At 39.3% G+C, this 25,091-nt stretch overlaps 1 protein-coding gene across 3 annotated transcripts in view; it reads left to right on the forward strand.

Moving 5' to 3' along the window:
• Positions 1–25,091, forward strand: part of XRCC4 (X-ray repair cross complementing 4) — a 285,081-nt gene that overhangs the window by 222,599 nt on the left and 37,391 nt on the right. The window contains exon 9 of one of the 3 annotated variants that reach the window (XM_027606569.1): positions 17,418–17,501. The exons of 1 other annotated variant lie outside the window; for it this stretch is intronic. The gene's annotated coding sequence lies outside the window, so the exon portion shown is untranslated. Of the gene's footprint in view, positions 1–8,385; positions 8,403–17,417; positions 17,502–25,091 lie in introns of those variants that run through there. One more of the 3 variants, XM_027606570.1, reaches the window with a different exon arrangement.

Genomic DNA, 25,091 nt, shown 5'->3' on the forward strand with positions numbered 1-25,091 from the left:
TCATTAATTTATCGCAAAAGGAGGTTCTTGAAAATCTACCTGAGTACATCTGTCTGTTTTGGATGATTATTTGGATGTTTAGATACTCTAAAGCGGAGATCTGAATGTGTTCCAACCATCATTTTAACCCCCAGTCTTCCCCATCCAACAAATTGTGCAATCATGTACCTAGTTGCTCCAGGCTAAAAACCCAGTGCCTCTGCTTCCCTTGTCTCCCACATCCTGGCATTTTTACCTCCAAATTACAGCTTGACTCTGTCTACTTCTCTCTCTGTGTGTCTGCTACATCTGCCTCCTGACTGGTCTCCCTGCTCATCTCCTACTCTGCAATGCAGACAAACTGAATTTTTTAAATTTTAGGTAAGATCATTTCACTCCTGGATCAAAACCTTCCAGTAGTAATCCGTTGCCCTTTGAATAAAGTTCCTTACCACAGCGTATAAGGTCTGATATGATCTGGCCCCTCCCTGTCTCTCCCCTTGATTTCCGGCTCCTTTCTCTTGGCTTGCCTTGCTCTTTACTGTCCCTCATGTAGGCCAGATCTCAGAACAATTGTATTGTTGGGCCCTATATTCAGAATGTTCATCTTTATATGGTTGGTTTCTTCTCTTCTTTCAGGTCTAGAACCAAATGTCACCTCCTCAGAGGTGCTTTCCCTGAAATACCCTTTCTAAAGATGAGCACACTCCCAGTCACTGTCCCATTGGAGTGTTTTTTTCACTGTGCATATTACTACCTAGAGTTATTTTTTCATCTCTCTCTCTCTCTTTCATATCTCCCAGTAGGAAATAAGCCCCATCATAGCAGAGGCATGACCATCTGTTTTATCTATTTTCAGTTCCTACAACAGGGCAAGATTCAAAAAGGCTTTTAGTAAGCATTTGTTGAATGAATAAATGCATGTCTAACACAACATAGGCACTCGAAATGTTTCTTTATTAAACTGTTTTGAAAAGAAACTTAAGGTTGAAATTTAGTCAGTTGATTTGATACAAAGAAATAATTGTTTAGAAGCTCAAGTACCTTTTATGATTAATTATAAATAATATATGCATAAATATGTAGGCTTGATCACAGAGAGTAAATGAGAAAGGATTACACATATTGTTGATATCAGAAATAGGATTTTATTATGTCAATGGAACAACAAAGCATTTTAAATAGAAATTTTACTGCATTTTTATTTCCATAATGGCTTCCATTTAAGAGGGGAAACTTTAAAATAAATATAAATGTAAATATGTAAAATATAAAGATATAATTATAAGTCTATAGACATAATTTATAAGTCTAAAATTCTACTCAGTTACATAGGAACTTCATAATAATAATGAGTTTCATATAATCTGAGATATGTCTTGGAATTTTCCAAGGGGATTTTGTACGTAAAGTACCAGAATCTCAAAATAATGTCATCTTATCTGAATAACCAAAATTAGTATACAACTGTGTGTGTGTGTGTGTGTGTGTGTGTGTGTATACATACATGTACAATTTTTTTAAGTGAAAGAGAAGAAGAAAACAATTTTGGCTATTAACTCACTGGTGGTAAGAGAGTGAGAGAGTGATGTACAAAGAGTGTTTCCTAGTAATTGTAACAACAGAATCTATAAAGTTCATAATATTTACAAAATTTTGATAGTATTTTTCTGGGGCAGTGGATCTTTTCAACCAGTATTGTGTGTCAGATTGATTCAGCTGGTTAGAACAGGGCATAATAAGCCCATAGTTATGGTTCCCTCCTTTATATCTAGTGTGGAGAAATTGAAGGGATAGTTTTACATTTTGTGCTATGTAGACAGATACCTATAGATTTGGTGTTAAGATATCCAGATCTGGTCATTCTATGCCATGATTTTTCCTCACATTTTCCATTGTCTGTACTCAAAAACAGATTGTTGCAGGAAAACACTGAAATGGAAGGCACGAGAATTAAGTTGTAATGCAGCATGTCTTTTGTTTTCTTTTTAATTCTTTTGACCTTTTTTGATTGCTGTTGTAAAACAAGGTGTTTGCATTTTTGAAGTTTTTTTCAACTTAAAATGTATAATTCTTGGCTCTGGTCTATAATCAGATGGTATGACTTAGGCCTCTTTAGGGAAGTTCATGAAAGCAAAAGTCCCATCTCAGGAAGAGATGTCTTTATTATGTAGTTTAAAAAGGCCAGGAAACTACTTTAGACGAATTTTTCTTAGTGACCTGTAACTCAAATTTATAAAATACTAGATAGACCCTATGTTTTAGAGCCAAGTAGCTCTTAATTGGGTAAAATTGATTCAACAACTGTTTATAAAGGATCAGTTATGCACAAAATACAGAACTGGGCCACATGGAGAATTAAAGGATAAATCCATCCATTCACCAAATATTTGTAAAGCATTTGTGTCAGTCTCTATTTTGGGCAGTAGATGCAGTAATGAGTAATACATGTGCTCTTTTAATGTGGAGCTTATGTTCTAGTAAGTTAAATTTGGGGCCTGCTCTCAACGAGTGGAAGTATATGGAAGGGGCTTGAGATTGGGGCCCCAAACCGCTCTGTGACAAACTATGATATCAAGGTATGGTAGGATAAGTGGCATAAAGAGAAGAACAAAGAATTAAAAGTTACGGGTGAGGAGCCATAGAAGATAAAAGATCCAATTAGGGGGGGTAGGAGAAATTGGTAGGGTTGGGGACAGTGAGCTGAGGATGAAGCTGTCTGCCAGATCAGAGAGAGTGCAGAAGGTACTGGGGGTAGGGTCTTAGGGTTAATGTTTGAGTTTGTAATTGTGAGTCATCAGAATGAAGGAGACAAGTTAGAAGGCATCCTGGGAGGAATATTGGCCAGGTGGATTTAGTGTGAAACTAAAGACATAACAAGAATTGAGCGCTATAGTTTGAGCTGACACTTCCATGGGAAGATATACAGTGCCAGAAATCTTCATGTCATGGAGCCCTTCCTGGATATCTGGGAATGAGAAAGGAAAACCAGTCAATGGGTCCTCAACAGAGACTGCCCAGAAGCAGCCAACCCTCCTCCTTTTGTTGTCTCTAATTCTTGCACTCAGTATTATTTATAGAATCCATTTTTAATAAAATGATATTAAATAGCTGACATTTAAATTCATGAAAGACCTCATGAATTTGCTTATACATCAGGAAATGCAAAACATAGGTAGTTAACACATTTTGTAAGGGAGAATGATAGTCACAAAAGAACTATTTATCCGTTTCTAGCTATAGTCTGAATTAAAGTTTTTCACTGCTGTTCTGAAAACTTCCAATGAATGCTTTTCAGGAGGGCAGATTTCATTTGCACGTGTTCTGTGAGCAAGCCTGCAATGATTTTTCTCTATATTTTAATAATCAGAAAAGGATACCTTGAAAAATACATGACAAGCATTTTGTGGTTGCTACATGACTGACCGACCATCTCCTATCCTCTGATCTACCAACTACCACCTCTCTGATCTACTCAACCTAAAACACTCCCCAGCCTACCTTCTACTCACTTTCTCCCTTTCGGTTATCCACATGTCATTTCATTTACCAACTATCATTATCACTGATTTTCCTCTGCATTCAAATAAAATTCATTATGAATTTTATTGTTCATATGTTGATTTTTCTTCCCTCTTTTGGAGGCCCTTCATCCTAAACTCTCATCTCAAAATCTCAGAGGGAACTATATTTTCTGAATGAGGGTCTTTGTCCCTGAAGGCTCTTGCTTCTTCAGGAGAAGAGAGGGAGATTGGAGCCTGCACCTATCTCGATAGTAGCTATTCTCATTAAGGTCAGGAGCAATTTTGGCGGCAACTGTTCCAGTAAATGGAACATAGGCTACTCCTGAACTTACTTTTGGTTTAGAGACAGTTTCCAACTTAATTACTATCTTAGAAATAACACAGCCAGGCAAATATATGTAGGTGGATTAGACAATTTTTATGGAAGCTGCTCATACAAGATCCTTGTAGGAATCTGTCTTAACTCTACATTCTTCTGAAAACTGAGCCTGAGATAAGGGCTTGCATATAGGCAGTTTATTTGGAAATCTGATCCCAGGGAGTGGGAGTGCTGGACTGGCAGCATTTAAAAGGAAAGGAGGAAAAACCGGTGCAATGATGCCTTATCAAGGCAGCCAGTCCTATGGATGACATGCTCCACCCCACCAGGATCTTCTGAGGTACCTTCTGAAAGTTATCTCAGGACTGTACATCCAGGGGCAGAAGGGGAGAAGCGTTTATCCATGGGTTGCTGTTTCCACTGGTAAAGGGTGTCCTGGAAGCCTCGTTCCCACATATTTAACTTGGCCCCTGTTGAATACGTAGCAGGTTCCTGTAGGTGACCAAAGCTGCAATCTCAGGGAGGCCCTAGACAGGAAACAGGAGCAGCACAAGAGCCATTACCTGCCTGAAGAAGAGCAAAACCTGCTGGATCTGACTGCCAAAGAAATGGCGGCTATTGAGGATTTTGAGGTGGTGTACAAGGGGTGTCCAATATGGTACCCTTGTTTTATAAACCTGCCCCTGCATCGCCTCCCAACCCAAGCCATAGCTGATTAGACCAGGGAAAGAAATGGGACCCTCATGGTGTGGCCGAACTTGAGTTCACTGAAAAAGCTGCTATGTAAGTTAGCACAGAGATGGATTAGAAGAAAGAGAAGGCAGAGCAGAGGTGCCATGTGACCGGTGAGACTAACTGGGAGAGTACCCAGGGCCTGGAGCAGCTTCAGGTCCTTCTGTAGTTCAGAGCCAGTTTTAGTACAGGCATATCTCTAAGAATTACTGCTCCTTTTTTGAGGTCTTATTAGTGAAATGATTCTTTAGAGCAAGGCAAAAAGTACCCAGCTAATAAGGAAATCAAAAATATTCTCCACTGAACATTTTAATTAAGTTTTATTTTCTTCAGTTAACAAGTTGTCACGAGTTAACACTACCATTAAAAGAATATTTCAAGTGAGCTTTAAAATAGATTGGTATAGACAAACTTTGGAATATGAGGGGAAAGTAAAACCACTTTTATAATTAAAATTTATATCATTTTTATAATATAAATTTTAAAATTCATTAAAATACCATTTTATATATATAGCTAAGGTCTTACCTACATTAGATGTGTTTTCAAATCACTGATGGATCTTTTTTTCATTGATGGATTTTATTGATAGTATGAAATGTCTGATCTTTGGCAACATAGGACAGTACTGTAAATTTTACTTGAAAATGAATTTTAAGTGTAAGGTGCCGCCAAGTTGCCACCGTTGGTAGATTAATGTGTATGCTAACCCTTTAAAGAATACAAAACAGTATAATTTTTCTTGATCTTACCAAATAGTGAAAAGACTACCATCAAGTTGTAGTATTCTTTTTTTTTTTTTTAAAGATTTTATTTATTTATTTGTAAGAGAGAGAATGAGAGAGAGCATGAGAGGGAAGAGGGTCAGAGGGAGAGGCAGACCCCCTGCTGAGCAGGGAGCCCGATGTGGGACTCGATCCCAGGACTCCAGGATCATGACCTGAGCCGAAGGCAGTCACTTAACCAACTGAGCCACCCAGGCGCCCTGTAGTATTCTTATATGATGATAATGGGTTCTCCGTCTCTTTCTCTCATATGTGGTCTGATGGAAAACTTTCTTTAAATTGATTTTTTTTTTTAAGATTTTATTTATTTTTGACAGAGAGAGAGAGCGCACAAGCAGGGGAAGAAGCAGGTAGAGGGAGAGGGAGAAGCAGGCTCCCCACCAAGCAGGGAGCCCAGTGCGGGGCTCGATCCCAGGACCCTGGGATCATGACCCGAGCCGAAGGCAGACGCCCAACTGTCTGAGCCACCCAGGCGCCCCGGAAAACTTTCTGAGACTTCTAGATCCCCTGTGAGGACGAGATGCTGGTAGTGATGATGGGAGCAGTATGCTTTGTCATTGTGCTTTGCCAACATTTAGGGAATTTATCTGAAATTTTCCAGAGCCTCTACTGGGTAATGTTGGAAACAATCTTGTTCTACTCCTTTAAGAGATATAGTATATCTCTCTGAGGAACTAAGTTTACAGAGGAGTGCTTAGATTACTATGGAAGATTAAATTATTGTCAGTAAGTATTTACTCTCCACCACTACCTCTCCTTTGACTTGCTTTGGACTATAAAATGTGGATGAAATAAAAATATACCAGTTTTTGGAGCTTGTGAGTTAAGAGATAGTACATGTTTTTTTTTTTTTTTCCCCCCTCTGGGAGCTTCTAATCTCTGCTGTGAGAGAAACATGCCCCAGGTAGCTGCTATCTCTCCTGTCTGGGCCCCTGGTGAGATATGGAGCAGACCTGAGCTCAGTCTTAATCTGGAGTCAAGCTCGCTACCCTGAAACCTTTAGAAGAACCATCCATCTGACCCCATTCTAAATAGACTGAACTGTAGTCAACCATGCTGACCGTGAGCATGAGAATAATAGCTTGCTATTCATAAGCACTAAGATTTGGGCTAGTGTATTATATAATGGTATTTTGACAATAGCTGATTAATAAAGCTCATATAGTATAACATACAGTGACAACTTTACATTTGTAGTAGCTTTTAGTGTATACATGGCACAAAAATCCGGTGTCTTCTGGCTGGAATTTACTAATAAAATAAGTAGGAATTACTAATGTGGGTTTGAGAACAAGATTAAGCCACGTTTCTACACTGTGTCTGCCACCTATTAACCGTCTAAGTCTGGGCAACAGACTTACTTTCTCTGACTCGAGGTTTCTCATCCATGCAGCGAAAATTACATAACATATCACAGATAAAGCACTTAAACAGTGCTTGCTGCACAGTAAGTGAAGCAGGTATTGAAGCTCTTATCATGAGTGTTACTATTACACTATCAAATCAGCATACAATGGATCAGCATACAGTTATGTAAAACCAGATCAGCTAAATTGACTCTCTGAAATTTATTAGCTCAAGCTCCCCATTCTTGGTTCTTTCTGAAGTCTCATGCTTTTCCCAAGATTTTTGTGAATTCCTGTAGGATTTATTTTCATGGCCATTTCTGCTCTGAATCCCTGCTTCCACTGGGTTCAGAGTTTCACTTATGTTTAGTAGTAAAACTAATTTTCTTTTTTCTCTGCTCCATGGCCACTCAGCCATGGAACTCCCCTCCTTTCCTTTGACTTCCATGACAAAAGCACTGAGAAATCTCTGTGTATAGTGGAGTTTATTGAAGGTTTGGGTTAGAGAGAAGTAGTTTACCTCAAAGAAAATGAGCAATTTATATTTGATTGTACTGTGACTCTAAAGTCTTCTGGCTTTCCTACTGCCTGAATTTTCCATTGGCAATGTGTCACCTTAGAGTCCAACCTCCTGCTATACTGTCCATCCCCTCTCAGCTTTTCTTATTTTCTTATGAAGAACTGTTTAGCTCTCTCTTTATTTTGATCACCCCATGTGTTTATCAGATAGTCATGCAACATGTTTTCATGTAACGCTGTCCCCAGTGTTAAGTGTTGAAATAATACCATCTGCCCCACCATATATGTAATGTCATGTTAAAAAGATGACATGACTTCTAAGCAAAGCAAGACGTAATTGAAGGTATTGACCTATCTAAAAAAATAGTGTGACAATCAGAAGGGAGGCAGATTTGCCCCAGAAGTATAAAAAGGAGGAACTCCAGAGGAAAACACTGTAAGTGTCTGCCCAAGTGCTGTCTAGGGAAAAGAAAAATCTATCCCAGAGCTTTAAGTATGTTTATGTATTCACCCATTAATTCATTTATTCATATTCTTCCCCAGAAGATAAAATTGCAACTCTATGTTGGCAATAACTGGTCATCTTTCCTTATGATTTGGAATCTCAAAGTATGGTTATTACTTCTGACATGGAGATTTTCAAATTCAATAATGTGTCATCCAAAGGCTATGCTTGTTTAACAATTTTATGTTCTGCAAGAATTATGGCATTTGAGGAAGGTGAGAGAAAAAAGAAAGTATATAATAAAACAAATACTAGTATTTTCTTGAGGAATTCTATATAAAATATTGCCATTTCTGAAGAGCATTTCTTTCTTCCTTTGATTTTTCCATTATAGCCCTAACCTATCATATATGATATCAATAACTTTCATAATTGCATGCAATCAGCAAATGTTAAGTAAAGTTTTTTCAGTAACTCAGTGTGTGTTTTCACTGTCACCACCCTATGTGTCAGTAATCATTCATCTCAAGAATTTTAAATTTGGGCTATGTGCAAGGACATGGGAATCTGTCCTATGTCCTTCAGCTTACATGAAATTCTCAACTATGATTAGAAGAATGCAGATGCTAATGTGTATGTACTTATTCAGTCATCATATGTTTACTGAACACTTTGTGTCAATCACTCTGCCAGGCACTGGGGATATACGAATGAGTAACGCCATCTTGTCTCATAGTGCCTGGAAGTCTAGACCAAGGAAGGAGGCAGACATGTACACAGACAATCAAGATATGTGACACATGCTCTAAGAGAGGAGCCCAGGAAGCTCAGAGGACACAAGGAAGAATCGGCCTGCATTTATTTTGTTGGGAGGGTACAGGAAGAAGAGGTTGTGGGTGAGGGAAACTTTAAGAGAAGAGATGGACGAAGTTTGAGCTGAACTTCTGGGATAACTGAGGATTTGCCAGGTGGCTGAGGTACACTTGACCATGTGTGAGGCACGGAGGAGTAGAGGAGTGTGGCATCTTCAGTGCTTTGTGGCTGGAGTAAAGGGAGAAAAAAAGAGGCAGTGTGAGGCTGAGAAGGTAGTGCGGCTCCTCATTGATTTTTATTGCAAATGAACAATTATAGAATGATCTTAAGAGAAGAAAAGGAGTGACCTGATGCAATTTGTGCTTTTGAAAGAGCAATTTGAAGGCAACGTAAGGGCAAAACCACAGGCACCCAGAGGTCTCCCACTTCTCTGCAGGTTGTGTAACTCTCTGATGCTGTTCCCAGCCTGTCTGGAAGATTGTCAAACTCCACTTCATACCAAGCAATATCCACAGATTAAACTTTTCCAACAATCTTTGGAAGTTGAAAGACTCCTGATGGTAGAGTGACACAACCAGCCTACAACAGAGAGACCCCTTTCTAGTGCCCGGGCCTTGGGCTTTGATACAAGCAAGAGTGGTTTCATCATTTCCTTTGGGAGTGATTTCAGGATTTTTTTAACCTCTTGGGAAATTGGCCTCCTTTCTTGAACATTCCCAGCCCTGCTTTGACTTCCCCATGTCCTGCGGAATGTGGCTTATATACACCTTTGGAGGAATTGCTGTTGCTGTCCTCATTAATTCACTTCTTACACCTCTTTCTGGAGGCTGTACGTGCCACCGTGCTGTTGGAAGCAATATTCACATCTCCTTCCTAAGGCTTCAACACTTTATGCAAAGGTACCAGTTCTGGATCCAAAACTTGTGCAGGAGGGAGGGAGTGGAGTTCAATACACTGGTGCCATTCAATGGATGTGAAATACCATAAAACATCATGAAAGAGGGGCTTAAATCCTGAAAAGAGACATTGTGAGCTAACCTTTTATTCAAAAACCTGGATCAAAATCCCAGGACAATTAAAAGGTATAGAGTATCCTTTTCCCCAAAATAAAGTGGCAGAAATAACACTTTCAAGAAAAATCAAATTACATTTTGTTTTTCAAGTTTCAACAGAAAACTCGAGACAGTATTTTTCACAGTCTTGCTAGTAGACACACACTCATCTTGGCCACTATTTCTCCATAGATTTCAGTGGGCAAGTGCATGAGGAGGCACTTTCTCCACCTCACTGATGATTTTTGCAGTGACTGAACTTTATACAAATACCAAAAAGAATCTTCATGAGTCAGTCTTCCAGTGTAATTGAAAATAATTAGGTTTTCTATCACTTCCCTTATTTTCCTTATCAGAGAAGCATTTGCAACCAGGCATTCTCTGAATGTGGCTAAATCCTTGAGACTATCTTAAATATTAAAATGACTACCAAGGGCCCTGGAGCCCCTGACGCAGGGGCCGGCATCCCCACTCAGGATCCTCTCTCAGTCCTGCAAATAGAACAACCCAGCAGCCTCTCTTTATAAAGAAATGTGAGGTTTTGTCCTTATTTTATTCCATTTAATTAAAGAACAGCTGAAAAAATCCTGTCTTGCATTTTCAACACATGGTTCCAATTAGTGCAGCAGAGCAGGACCCTGAATTTGATAAAAGCACTGACGTGTACCTTTGGTGCCTGTACAATGTACTCTTTCATTTTACAAGGTGGCTGAAGTGCAGTTTTTAAATATCTTTTTTAAATGTTAACAAAAACCCAGGGGTGTAAACTTAGAAAAAAAGTGAAGAGAAGTGAACACAGTTTTGTTTGAATTGCCTGCCGTAGACTTTTAGAACCTTGTATGCAGAGGAGGCTTATTTGTTGAAATCTGCAGTGGGCATTTACAGGTTTATATGCAAAAAACATTAGGCTTCATGAGACTTGTGCTCAGAGGCTATTAATGGCAGATCCATCACCTCAGGAAATGCCACTTACGGTACTGTAAATTTCCTGCATATGACCAATCTGCTCAAGAGGTAATGGAAACCTCATTCCAATAAATTGTTGCAGACCATGCTAAAACTGATAGGACATTTGCCTTCAGTGGGACTCCTTCTGGGTAACTTCTGGAAGTTCATATGTTTTTAAATAGGAAAGTAAACCTTTTGTCCCTGAATCTGGAAATTTGATGTGGAAAAGCCTCATTTAGGTCATCACATCCCACCTCCTGCCAAAATAAAGGGAACTAGCAAGAGGAAAAAGTAAGATAAAACAAGTAAAATATTTTATGACAGCTTCACATGGTGTGTGTTCTATGCTGTCCCAGAAACACTGGAATGATTTTCCATTTCAGGTCATGGGAAAGCATGATGTCTTTAGTCCCAGAAGGGCGAGACACTTAAACTGTTATAGGGCCCTTCATGAAGGTTAACAACAAACCTCTTTATGCCTGGCTTTTACTTTCAGAGCTACCATTCTATTTTTGTCCCATAATTTACAGACTAGAGAAATGTACTCATCAAGAACAAACTCCATCTCGTAGACTCACTATGAATTGCATTCAGAAATACTATCCCAAAGTGCCGTGGTAAGAACAAAAATCTATATAGAATAAAATGGAGTAGATGGATTCCTTATAACTAACTTCAACTAAAGAAAAATAGTCATTGAGATGGTCTTTCTGAAACCCTCAGTGTTAGGGACTGTGTCAACAGATAAACTGTGTGTCCTCCCTTAGTTCCCATAAGTATAAATCAACTTTCTACCTTTCTAGAAGAAAATTTCTAGATCCAAATAGTAACTGACTTAAGCTGTAGACAGACCACTCCTCAGCATATGCCCTCTGCTACCACTGGTGATATGTCTTGATCAAATGACTTAGAAGGGACGAGCTATGTCATCTTTGATGATTTTTTTTAAATAGGCTCATGAATTTTCACCATGAGTTGACTTATTAATACACAGATATTATTCTGCCTCATTAGTGAACCATCCTAGATTTAGAATGTCTCTAAATCTCCAAATCATAGTCTTAACTGAACCATGCTAAAGTCATTGGTCATTTCTGTCCTCATCTTAGTGACATGGAAACACTGATAACTTAAAACACTTGGTCTCTGCTTCATTGTTGGCTCTTGGTCTCTTCCTATTCCACTGGCTAGTCCTTCTTTACTCCTTTTTTGCTTCCTTCTAATTTTCCCAATCTCTATAAAGGGATCAGTACTCAGACCTCTTCTCTTCATATTGTTGGCTAAGTGGTCTCATCTAGTCATGGCTTTAAGTAACTTTACACAATGAAAATTGCCAACTGCCTCCTGGCCTCTCTTCTTGGATGTACAATAGACATGGTAAATATAACATTAAATTCTTTATTTTCTCTTTAAATATACTTCTTTACCAGCTTTTTCCATTTCATAAATAATGATTCTCTTCAACCAGCTCCCAGGCAAAAACTCTTCTGGAGACATCCTTGATTCATCTATTTCTCTCACATCCTATATCCAGTTTCTGAGCAGCAGACACCCAGAATCCGATTTTTTTTTCATTTTTACCAACTTCAGAGCTAGAATAAGCCAACATCCCCTTTACCTGGGTTATTGGCAGTATATATGGAACACCCGACTAGTCTCCCTGCAGTCTCTTCCCATAGCAGCCAGTAACCATTTAAAAATATCGGATCGGGGTGCCTGGGTGGCTCAGTCCATTGGGCATCCAACTCTTGATTTCGGCTGAGGTCATGATCTCAGGGGCTTGGGATTGAGCCCCATGTCAGGCTCTGTGCTCAGTGTGGAGTCTACTTGAGATTCTCTCTCTCCCTCTCACTCTGCCCCTTTCCTCGCTCACGCACCTTCTCTCTCTGTCTCTCAAATAAATAAAATATTTTTTAGAAAATTACCAGGTGATGTTCCTTCTCTGCTCAAAATTCTTCTGTGGCATCCCTGCACACCCAAGTAAAAGCCAAGATCTTTACCATCTCTTATAAGGTTCTAACCATCTGCCCCCAACTCCATCTCTCTGGCTTTACCTCCTACCATGCCCTCTTTTGCCTTGTCTCTGTTCCAGCCACAGTCATGTCATCACTGTGCCTGGAACATGCTGTTCCTCTGGCTGGAATGCTCTTCCTTCAGATAACTACAGTAGTCACTCCCTTACTTTCAAGTTTCTACTCAGATTCCATGTTATCAAGGAGGTCTTCCCTGACCATCCTATGTAAAATAGCACCTTTACCTCTCTACCTGCCACACTTTTGTTTCTCTTGCTCTGATTCATTATTTTCCGTAGCAGTTATCAGAACTTGGCATATTATATAATGTGTTCATTTGTTTGTTGACTGTCTTTTCTCACTAGATTACCAACACCATTAGAAGAGGGACTTAGTCTATTTTGTACTCCCCTATTATCTCCTTTGCCTAGAGTGCTGCTGTGTACACAGTAGATTGTTAATAGATTTTTCTGAGTTAATGGATTAAATTTTTGTCATGGTAACTATAAGAGCAATAAGGCATGGGAAGTTTTATTGATTAGGCTCACTGACATGGTAGTAGAACAAACCCTTTACTGAATCTAACTCGAGAGATTGGTCTAAATTATATCAGACTCTCAGAATTTATAGTGTTCACATTTTACTTTTTTTGTACAAATCATATATCCAAGACCCATCAGTGTAAGGCTAAAAATGAGATCATTAACTTTACTATTTTTCTGAGTTTTATTTATTTTTGACAAATAAAATTTGTATATATTTAAGGTGTACAATATAATATTTTGATATATGCATATACATTGTGAAATGATTACCACAGTCAAACTAATGAACTTATCTATCACCTCCCATAGTTACCATTTTGTGTGTGTGTATGGTGGGAACATTTGAGATCTACTGTCTTAGCAAATTTCAAGTATACAAAACATCGCTGACAACTATACTCACCATACTATACATTAGGTCTCTAGACCTTATCTTAAAACTGAAAGCTTGTACCCTTTGATCAATATCTCTCTTTTTCCTCCATCCCCCTGACTCTGATTACCATTATTCCACTCTATGTTACTATAACTTTGACTTTTTTAAAAGATTAAACATTTAATTGAGATCATACAATATTTATCTTTCTGTGTCTAGCTTATTTTACTTACCATAAGGTCCTCCAGTTTCATCCATATTCTTGCAAATGACAGGATTTCCTTCTTTTTAAAGGCTGAATAATAGTCCATGTGTATATATACTACATTTTCTTTATTCTTTCATCTGTTGGTGGACACTTAGTTTATTTCTATATCTTGGATGCTGTGAATAATAATGCTCCAATGAACTAATTTTTGACAAAGGCACCAAGAATACTCAATAGGGAAAGATAGTCTCTTCAGTAAATTATCTTGGGAAAACTGGATTGACCCATGCAAAATAGGATCCTTTATCTTACACCATACATAAAAATCAACTCAAAATGACTTAAAAACCTAAACGTAAGCCCTAAAACCATAAAACTCCTAGAAGAAAACATAAGGGGTAAGTTCCTTGACGTTGGTCTTAGAAATGATTTTTTGGAACTGACACAAAGCATGAGCAACAAAAGCAAAAATAAACAAATGGGACTACACTCAAAAAGTTTTTGCACAGCTAAGGAAACCGTCAACAAAATGCAAAGGCAACCTGTGAAACGGGAGAAAATATTTTCAAATCACATATCTAATCAGGAATTAATATCCAAAATGTATAAGGAATTTATATTTATTTAAACAACAAATAACCCAATTTTAAAATGGAAAAAGGACCCAATAGACATATTTTTGAAGAAGACATGTAAATACTCAACAGGGATATGAAAAGATGATCCATATCACTAATCTTCAGGGGAATAAAAATCAAAGCCACAGTGAGATATGGCCTCATACCTCTTAGAATGGCTGTCATCAAAAAGTCAAAAGATAACAGGTGTTGGTGAAGATGTGGAGAAAAAGAAACCTTTGTGCACTGTTGGTGAGAATGTACATTGGTTTAAACATTATGGAAAACATTGTGGAGGTTCCTTTAAAAATTATAAATAGGACTACCATGTGATCCAGCAAACCCACTTCTGGGTATATATCCAAAGGAAATGAAATCATTGTTTTGAAGAGATATTTGTGCTCCCATGTTTTTAAATATCCAAAATAAAGACCTGAGCCTTACCCCTATGTGACAGTTGGGTTGTTCCCTCAACAGGTGCATCCTGGTCGCCATTTTATCATTTCAGCTAACCATCTGGCTCAGAGCTTAGGTCTTTGCTCCTTCTGTGGGCCTCTGCTCATTCCTTTATCTCCCTAGAATACGTTTCCTTAAGCTGCTGCTGCTGCTGCCTCCCCACTATACTGTTTCATCCCAAAATGGGGCAGCAAGCCTTCTTTGATTCCCGTAGCACAGCAGATGAAGCTTATTTACTTTAAATGAGATCTTTTCAAACTCTCCAGTAGCTTCCATATTGCTAAATATGGTGGTCATTCTGCAGTCATCATTTTGTTCACACCGTTACTTGAAAACAAACGTTGGGAATAATACAAGGAAAGTGCACCACACTGACTAATTTAATGTACTGTGGCTGGACCTATAGGGTCACCAGTTGCGTGTGACCATGTTGCAAGAACCAGCTTATCAACATGCACCATCTAGCACACACATATGCACAACCCTTAATGTGATTCTCCTCTACTATGTGTCGCCTCCACACCCAATCATCATGAGGCTCCAAAGGAAAAAGTTCCTTCTCTCCTTATCCTAAATTTTGCCTCCTGTGCCACTGCATATCCCAGGATCTGTCTCTTTCCAGAATGATTCTATAAATTCTCCAAGGAAAGCCCCACACTCTCCCTCTGAGTCAGCCTTAACCTATATAATTGAGCAGGCAAATCGTTCAATATCAGTATATTTCTCCCAAACTAGGGCTATTGGACCATTTATTACAGTAAGTATGGGGCATCTACAGTCCATTTTAAGCTGTACCAAGCCCAATCAAGAATCTTTTATAAAATGTCAAGTTCAAACATACCCAACTTTATTTTTTTGTTGTTTTTTGCTTTGTTTGTTAAGTTTTATTTTGTTATGTTAGTCACCATACAGTACATCATTAGTTTTTGATGTAGTGTTCAATGATTCATTGTTTTCCTATGACTCCCAGTGCTCCATGTAATACATGCCCTCCTGATTACCCATCCCCCCACCCCTCTCCCCTCTAAAACCCTCAGTTTGTTTCTCGGAGTCCATAGTCTCTCATGGTTCGTCTCCCCCTCCGATTTCCCCCCTTCACTCTTCCCTTCCTTCTCCTAATGTCCTCCATGCTATTCCTATGTTCCACAAATAAGTGGCATATGATAATTGACTTTCTCTGCTTGACTTATTTCTTGTAGTCTTCAGATTCCCTGAAAATAAGATCTTGACATATGGGAACAATAGCAAATGCATGCCTTTGTTTTTTAATTTTTTTTATTTATTAGAGAGAGAGAAGGAGCAAGCAGGGGGAGAGGGAGAGGGAGAGAATGTGAAGCAGAGTCACCACTGAGCATGGAGCCCGACACAGGCCAGATCCCATGACCCCAAGATAATGACCTGAGCTGAAATCAAGAGTCAGAGGCTCAAATGACTGAACCCCCCCAGCACCCCAACACTTGCATTTATTGTACACACACACACACACACACACACACACACACACACACACACCCCATAGACCTGTGTGCTCTAAGAGGGTCCTCCTAGCAATAAACAATAATATGCTATTGTAAAGCAGCCTAAATCCATATAATGACAAAAACAAGTTTCTGCCCTGGACTCTGCTCTCCTCCACCCCAAAAACTATCTGCAGAGAAAGAGAACTCCATGAAATCATACCTGATTTATACAACTAAATGGGAGACCCATCCTCTGGGCTTAAAGGGTCTGAATCCAGGTTATTATTTTGGCTTCAAGAGTAGAGATGTTTACTTTCTTTATAATTCATAACTGACAGGCATATTGGGTTGTTTTTCCCAAAATAGAAAGGCTATCTACAGCATCAAAATGGCAGATTCCTCTGCTTTGGCTGTTTGGTGTCCAAAAACTTTGAAGCGCAATCCAATGCAGGAAATCCCTGGCAGATGATGTGCTGAGTGTTTGTGGCTAATACACATTCCTCCTCTATAATCTGGGCTTCCTTTATCTATTAGATAATAATAATACTTTGATTCCAAAAGTTTTCCATGCCATATAGTAAATTCTTGCAACCTTTTCTCTGAACTGTGAAATGATAGCTATCTCTAGAATGAAGACAGTGATATTTTCTTAACTGTAAAACAGTCATTAGGAAGAACTGTAGCCAGTCTCAGCGTGTGGTTTCTTAGAGTGGCCTGTAATAAATTAAATCTGATTAGTTGCCCTTTAAATATGCAACAAATAGGCTCTCTTCTCTCTCTCTCTCTCTCTCTCTCTCTCTCCCCCTCCCTCCCCCTCTCTCCCTCCCTCCCCCCACATTTCTGCTACATTTGCTTTTTCTCCATCTGTCCCACTTGATCTCTCATGATTTCTTCACTAGGTCCCCACTATTATAACTGTTTCCAGCCATCCCACTAACAAAATGTACCTGCCCATGTCTCTTGTCCTGGGATGTTCCAGCATGACAAAGTGGCTAATAAATTGATGCCAAAGATGGAGGACAGTGGACTTGTACTGGCTGCCCTTTGTCTTGTTATATGATCCCTTTAACAGACCTTCATTGATCTAACCCAGAATTACTGACATGAGATTTTAGACTTTGTGGCCAACCAGTGAGGCTTTTCTTTTAGTCAGTCACTAAAGCACATGAAGCAGGCAGTTCTGGATTCTATGTCAGGTAAGGGGCTGGTTTACTGAGAGAGCAGAGCAAACTCAGGAACTTCAAACTGTTCTTAAAATATGGCTGTGCTTTCTTATTTCAGTGAGCTCTACACTGAACCTCAGTATCTAAAGCAACGAAAGAAGATTTGGGGTAGGATCCAAGAGTTCTGTCTCCCTCATCCTTTGGGAACAAAATTTGCAAGCCATCGGTCCAGTGACTGAGAGATTCAGCTTCAAGATTCAGATTATGAGAACAGATTCAGGAGTCAAACAGTGGAGTTCAAACCTCCGTTCTGGGTGACCCTTGGGAAATGTCTTCCACTCCCTGAACTTCAGTTTTGTCATTTCTAAAATGCAGCCAATAATCTCACATCACAGGTGGATCTGAAGATAAATGAGTTCATGTGAAACAGCACTTAGCACAGTGCCTGGTGCCCAAGCAGAGCTGCGTCAAAGGTGCAGACTTGTTACAGCTAATCCGCTGCCACTTCCAGTGCAGCCAGAACCATTAGGAAGGAGAGATGGGCACAGTATGATGCCTGATGCAACAGAACTGGTGCTCATGACCAAACAGTCCCCTGAGAGTAGACTCAGAACAATCACTTTTTGTAAACTGAGTTAAACCACTCCCTGGTGTGGCTAATGATGACTAATAGAGCAGAAGGGAGGTGGCCACCCTTGTGCAAGGCACTGTGGTGAAGCTGACCATGCTCTGCTTACAGAAATTCAGGTCATCCACAAGGTCTCGTCCTTGGTGCTCCTGCCATAGTTCTAATCGTAGAAGAAAGGAACTCATTTGCAGGAGAAATTTCAGCTTTTAACATATACTAAAGATAATTTGCTGGGAATTCCCCACCGACTTCCTAAAGTAAAATACACTGCATTCATAGTGTACTGATAGCCTTTTGATGAGGCAAGTTGTGTTGGCATATAAAGTATTAGCATGGAGAGAGACATAGCCCTCGAGAGATAAATAATGGGAATATGAACTGGAAAACTCAGGTTGAAAACAGAAAAATGGTTCCCTTGAACCACAATATTTGAATTCTTTGATTTTTGTCCTGCTAACGGCACAGAGAGGCACAATATCTCAAGTCAGGGTGTTGGGAAGCTATTGGCATAAAACAAACATCTAGCAATTTAAGTGATTTCTTAAAAGGGACTGAAATACACATCCTCATTTTACATATATATTCCTTTTTATGTATTGCTCCAGATAAGATTGCAAAAGCAATGATCTTGAAAGAAATGAGAGACCTCCACTGAAAGTGATATGCACCATTAAAATACAAAATAAAATGCACAAGCCAACAAACCTGAGATTTAGAAAACTGATCTTTTTCTTCCCTTATATTTCATCTATCCTCATTCCGACTTGGCCCAATTTGCTGATCCCAGACCTGGATATATTGCCAGGACCTTGTCAGGATCCTGTGAAAGGACAAGAGCCCCCAATTCGGGTTTTAGCTATTTTAGGGCTACTTCTGCTTCCCCTAAACTCCTTTCCCTTTATGACCCCTGAGGCCTCTTAAAGCCTATTTCCAAAAACTTGGCAATGAGGTCATGTGTCCCTTGTCACTACATGTCTGATTCTTGTTAGAGATTCCCTGATACCCTAGTTTTCAGAACCATGGATCTGGAGCTGTGGCTTCTGTCTGTAGTGGGAAGCGTCCTCCTGCTTAGAAGAAAGGTGGATTCCATGCTAGAAACATGTTGCCCCCACACTTTACATCTTGTGTTACGGGTCACTTAGACATGCTTCCTGAGAAAGCTCCTAGGAACAGAGAACTCCTCATTATTTCTTCACTCCTTATCTTTGAGAGAGATAGAGGAGAGCCAGTCCTCTTCAGGGTCCTCACTGCCTGTCCAAGTGTGTCTCTGCTTTTGACATATCAATAAGCTCCAACTAAACTCATAATCTCACTTCTACTTTTAACCACATGTCATTCCTGCTTGGGTGCTCTCCACGTTGGTGAAAAGCACCAGCTTTATCATAGTTGTTATTACTGACTCTTCCATCTCGTGACCAGACATTTTCTTCCATCCTGGCCCCCATCCAATCATCAAATTCTGTTGCTTCTTCTCTATAATGGTCAATTTTCTCTATCCCCACTAAGCCTACTGCCACTAACACTACCACTGTTGCCTGGATCAGTGTCACAGACTCCTAACCAGTCTTGCCCTCTAACCTTGCCCCTTTCCAGTCCTTTCTCCTGGTTCGGTCATTTTCTAGCTCCACATTCCTCATTTGCTCCCCAGTGCCTTCAGTAAAAAATTCCAGTATTCTTAAATTGTCTTATAAGACAATGATGTGATGCCTCCCTATTTTGGTGACATTTTTATTATTATCTCTTTTGTTACTGTTCCCCTGCCCAAACAAACAAGCAAAACCCTATGCATTTTATTGACACTAAGTTACTCCATATTTCCATGCTCTCTCTTCACTTCCAGGCCCTTGCATGTACTCCTCCCTTTGTCTTGGGTACCCTTTCTCGCTACACTTCCTCCATTCTTGGAGTTAATTCCTATTCATCTTTCAAGTCTTGGACTAAATGTCACTTCCTCAGAAAGCTTTTCCCTGACTTTCTAAATCCTGATTAGACATTCTTCTAGGTCCTGTGTTCACACCCTATTTTCCCCACCACAGCATTAGCACAGCTAGTGTACATGGCCTTTGTAACTGCATATTTGCTTCTCTGTCTCTGTCACTGTCATTCAGAAACACAAGAACCCAGTCTTTTTTTCTGTTCTATTCTTTGGGTCTTCCTGAATGAATAAATACATGAGTATAATGGAAACAAACTTAAGTAACTATTTGAAGTGTCAGCATGTCAGATGCATCTGAGAGAGCAAGTGTGCTGAGAACCAAAAAGTGACCTTTGGGCCCATGTGGAAGTGGTTTGTGACTATGACAAGGGCACTTTCCTTGGTATCGCAGAGATAGAAGTTGGAGTGAAGTGGCGTGGTCCTGAAATTGTTAGTATCTGTAGACAGCAAACGTAGACAAGTTTATTGTAAGTTGTGCCATAGTAAGAGGAAGATCCTGCTGCTACAGGAGAGAGGGGATGGCTGCAGGAACATATATGTGAACCCGTTGAAGACACTGCTTGTAAGAAAGTCACAAAGGTCCTTAGCGTCACACAAAAGGCAGACCCAAAAGAAGGAATGCACATTTGGGCAAAAGTTCACGAGCACATTTTGAATCGCAAGTCCTGATAAAATGTGCTAGGACAAATGAGTTAAAATTCCAGAAAACACTCAGAAAGTAAGTTTACAGTGTTACTTCACTATGCTTTGTGCAGCAAGTAATTTTATCGGTAGAGTTTGTTGGCTTGTTAACAATGTCAAGGAAAAGAGCTGTAACTGTGCAGGAAATTCTTGTGCTTTCATTTATTATTAAATATGGGTGTCACAAAGGTATGAAGAATCACACAGCAAACATCCACATGTTCACCACCTAGCTTCAGGACTAACATATTAGTAAATGTAGCAGAAGACCTGGTGCCTCTGGAATTTAAAATGACTTTTCTCCCAGTTGTGAAGGTCTCCAATTAAAGCACAAATTCATTTTTTAGCATGAAAAAAATGTTCCCACTGTGGAAAATCATAACCAACTTGTTGAAGTTTATACAGAAAATATTTTCAGTAAACAAAGAGGAGTACAGAGTTTCAGGAAGAAAGCGTGAGGGTCATGATGATAAAAGCAATGGAAGACCCGCAGATGTGCCCCAGGCCCTCCTCACTGTCATCAATCATAAGCCTGTCCTACCCCGTGGTTACCAACCAGTAGGTCTTGGACCCCCGGGGGTAGCAGAATTTATTGTGAGGAGTCTGTAAATCCATATGCACATTCAGTATAGGTAGACTAAATAAATAATATGTCATACACACACACCCACAGAACTATTTTTTAAATGTCTGTAGATGAGGTGATGAATAAAATATAAATTCACTTACTTGCTTTGCTGAATTAATAGAAACCTTTGATCCTTATGTATTTTCTCAGTCTACAGACATTGAAAGTATAATGTCTAGCATGATACAGTCTTCATACTCAGAAGAGATTGGACATTTGCCATTGTTATTTGCTAGAAAACATGAATAAAGCCACTGGATGATGATTTAAACAAGAGGCAAAGCATTTTCTTTAATATTTTGATAATTATTTGCATTACAAAAATCTGTTCTTTAAAACACTTGCCATATGTTTCAACAAACAAACTTGCTTTATTCGCTCTGTTTCTGCAGGATACTTGTGCTAACACCCTCCTTAGTCCATAGTTGACACAACAAACACCATCAGATCATGGAAAACAAAATGGAGTGTCTAAGGTCTAATTCTTTAGGAGTCTGAGTGGGGCTTCTCTCCCTCCTTTGAACACAGATGGTGCCCCTGGGGCAGGAAAGTAAGACCAGAAATCCCATTTTTCTTTTTCTTGCCTTCTGCTCACCATGCCTTGAGCCCCACAGGACTGCTTCCATCCAGATGCTGCCAGTTGCTAATTTGTCTGTCTCTAAGGAGTGTCGTTTTGTGCTTTATTCATGCAGAGGAACCTAAAGGCTCTTCAGGTGCTCTTATCTGCCTCGCTACTTAACGTGACCCCTGAAGGGTGTTGATTTGTTTCGTAGTTATTTGTTTCAAATGTCTTTGTCTCTCCTCACCAATAAGATAATAAACTACTTGAAATAGCTGAGCAGTAAGTAATTCATATTTTGTGTTGAGTGGAGTTGACTGTGAAGGAAAAGCAACACCCATCCTGGTCTGAGTTCTCTTTCTTACTAGGGTCTAAGTGAGCAGTGCTCTTTCAGGGGCGCCTGGGTGGCTCAATCCTTTAAGCATCTGACTCTTGATCTCAGCTCAGGTCTTGATCTCAGGATTTTGAGTTCAAGTCCCACATTGGGCTCTGTGCTGGCCGTGGAGCCTCCTTAGGAAAAAAACATGCGCTTTAAAATTTAGGCATGTTTTTTACAAAAACTCGTCACTGAAATATTTCCCGAAGTGAGAGAGCACACAAGATGGCACAATGACGCAGTATCATTACTCTGATTCCCGTAATAAAAAGTTGATTTTTTTATCAGTTTTCTTTCAATCTTTCTGATCACACAAAAGAAGAAATCTTAATTTAAGTGTTTTTAGTATTTGCATATATTTAACACTTCTTACAGTGTCCCCTGCCCTCCCTCTGTTTTTCATTTACTGTTTAACAGAGAGAGTGTAGCTAGGCCTCACATTCAGAGCCTTTAGCACAAGGTATCGATATTTACATAAACTTTAAAGCACTGTTCTGTACAGATTGTATATATATTTTATAGCTACCATCCATTTAAGGCCAATAATATGTTGTTTATCCATCTACAGTAGTGATATAATCTTTTAAAATAATAGTCAATTTAAAGAAAAATATAAAGATATTGGTGGTTTCATAGTACAGCAGAAACCATGTGAGTTATTCAAGAGCGAGGTTTGTGAGATCCTGCCCTATCACAAAGCAAATAGATTATTGGGTGACAGAATATTAACCTGTGAGCACCAAGTATTTTATCAAGGTGGAAAAGCTAGTCATCACCCAACATTCTGAAGAAGAGATTAATTTTCTGGTCGTACAGAAGTGAGTAGGCATGCGTGAGTCACAGAGTTCTGACGTGACCCTTTCCACCACACGCTATCATGCCGAGTTACCACTGGCATTGGCTTCTGCATCTTTGAATGTGAAGAATAAAAGCAGTTTAAATTTTGTTGTTTTTAACCTGATAGTGTATCATTTGTGCGATGCCACAGTGTCACCAGATCCAAAATAAAAGGGGTTAAACATTACATACATACTGAATGTTAAACATTACATTCTAAACATTACAGAACAGCTCTCCAGTGCATTACTCAGCTTCAGGCCGACATCACAAGGGGAGCTGGCTGGCGTTTTAAAGCCAGTGGGTGTAAAACTTGCTGTTCTCTTCTATTTGTCTGTGAGATAATTCTGGCTCTCCCTTTCCCTCCAGGGCATGGCTGCGGAAAAGAATGAATCCCATACCTACCCCATTCTTGATGATCTCCGAAATAGGAGATGCAAATGTTTCTTACTGTTTACCAGAAACATTTCCCCAAATGACTGCAAATAGCACAAATGTCTGTTCCATTGATAGATAATTCCAGCAACACTTTTTTTTTTCCCCAGCAGCGTGAAGATAGTGTCACAGTGGGGTAAAGTGGGCTGGAGTCACTAACTTTGACATTCTAATCCTGGATCTCCCACTGCCTAGCTCTCTTCTCTCAAGCTAGCCACTTAACCTCTCTTTGGAAGTCAGCTTCCTCACGAATGAGAACTGCTCACATGTACTTCTTGTCTAAGCACCAGATAAGGCAGATACTGTACAGAGGCAGTAACCCCAGTGTAATACACAGTGTAAAAGTGCTTTCCGGAAGGTTGTGTCTCTCCCCTCCCCCCCGCCCCCGCAGGATTTCTTAAATTACTCAATTTCATATGTTCCCCACCTGTGTCAAAGGCTATAGCCAGACAAAACGCCCTTCCTTGTACTGAAGACCAGCCCTTTGCCTGGTTGGGGGCTCATTATAATCATGAACCTTAATATACTTGTAAAAAAGAGTGGACTTGCTTTTCTTCATATCTCCCTGTTGGATATCGTTTAATGAAATTTTTCAGTTTTTTTTTGTTTTTGTTTCTGCTTTGAGACGCTAAATTTCCAGATATGTATAGAAGACTCAAAAAATACTCCTTACTTTCCAGAGAAATAGTTTTGATAAAACAGAGATGCCATTTGTTACCCATGAAACATACTTTTTTTTTTTTTTTTTGACATCACCTGTAAAACAGAGAAGACATAGTCGTGTATTTACTTGGGCTGAGAATAGATAGCAAAACTTAATCTTGGAAATATATAAAGGTAACTCTGTTATCTTGGTTAGAATTGGTATTTGCCGAGCAATAGGGAATGCTAGGGAACAGACTTCATTTACAAGGGGTATCTTGTGTGGACAAATTAGTTTGTTTACTTGATCCAAGTAGTTAGCGTAGAGCAAGAGGGACCTGGTTTTCTGGAACCCTGTACCATACATTGTTGACCGCTGCTAGTCATTTCCTCTAGGAATACTCTGATGAACTGAAAAAGCAAATCGACATTCAAAACTTAACCTATGCATAGATAAAAGGACAACAGACAAAGAATGTTTTAGTCATACTAAATTCTTTGATGTCCCATCTTCAATAGGAGCTAATTAGATTAAATTTAAATTCCTCAGATACGAAGTAAAAAATGTATTTAGTACATTTTACAACTTTTGAGACTAGAGTGATAAATGATTATTTTGTAAAAAGATTTTTGAGCTTTACCTTGATTCTTAGGGTTCAAGGGAACAAGTTGTGACTGAGAAGACTGGTAAGAAACTATGTGTATCGAAGACTGTGGTGAAATGAAATTTAAAAAGCCCTAGGGATGTTTTTTTATGCCTGATTTGGCCCGATCTATTGACCACTTTAGCTTTTCATCCATCCCATTAGAAATAGTTTTCAATGAAGGTATCCATTAGGCAAATTACAAATGGTGTGTTAATGTGTGTGATGAGGTTTTCCATTTTTCTTTCTTTGAAACTTTGAAAAAAACTTTGGGTGGTTATGATAATTGAAGTCCACTCTTGCATGCTGGATTTCCTTCATCTTTCTTTACCGTGATTTTGAGCTGAATCCCCACCAAGGGGGAAGTAGTACTGGTGCTAATCCCAACTTGGCAGAATTATTGGGTTCCACCCCAACAGTCACCAA

This window comes from Zalophus californianus, chromosome 5 (assembly GCF_009762305.2).
Source record: "Zalophus californianus isolate mZalCal1 chromosome 5, mZalCal1.pri.v2, whole genome shotgun sequence".
NCBI lineage: Eukaryota > Metazoa > Chordata > Mammalia > Carnivora > Otariidae > Zalophus > Zalophus californianus.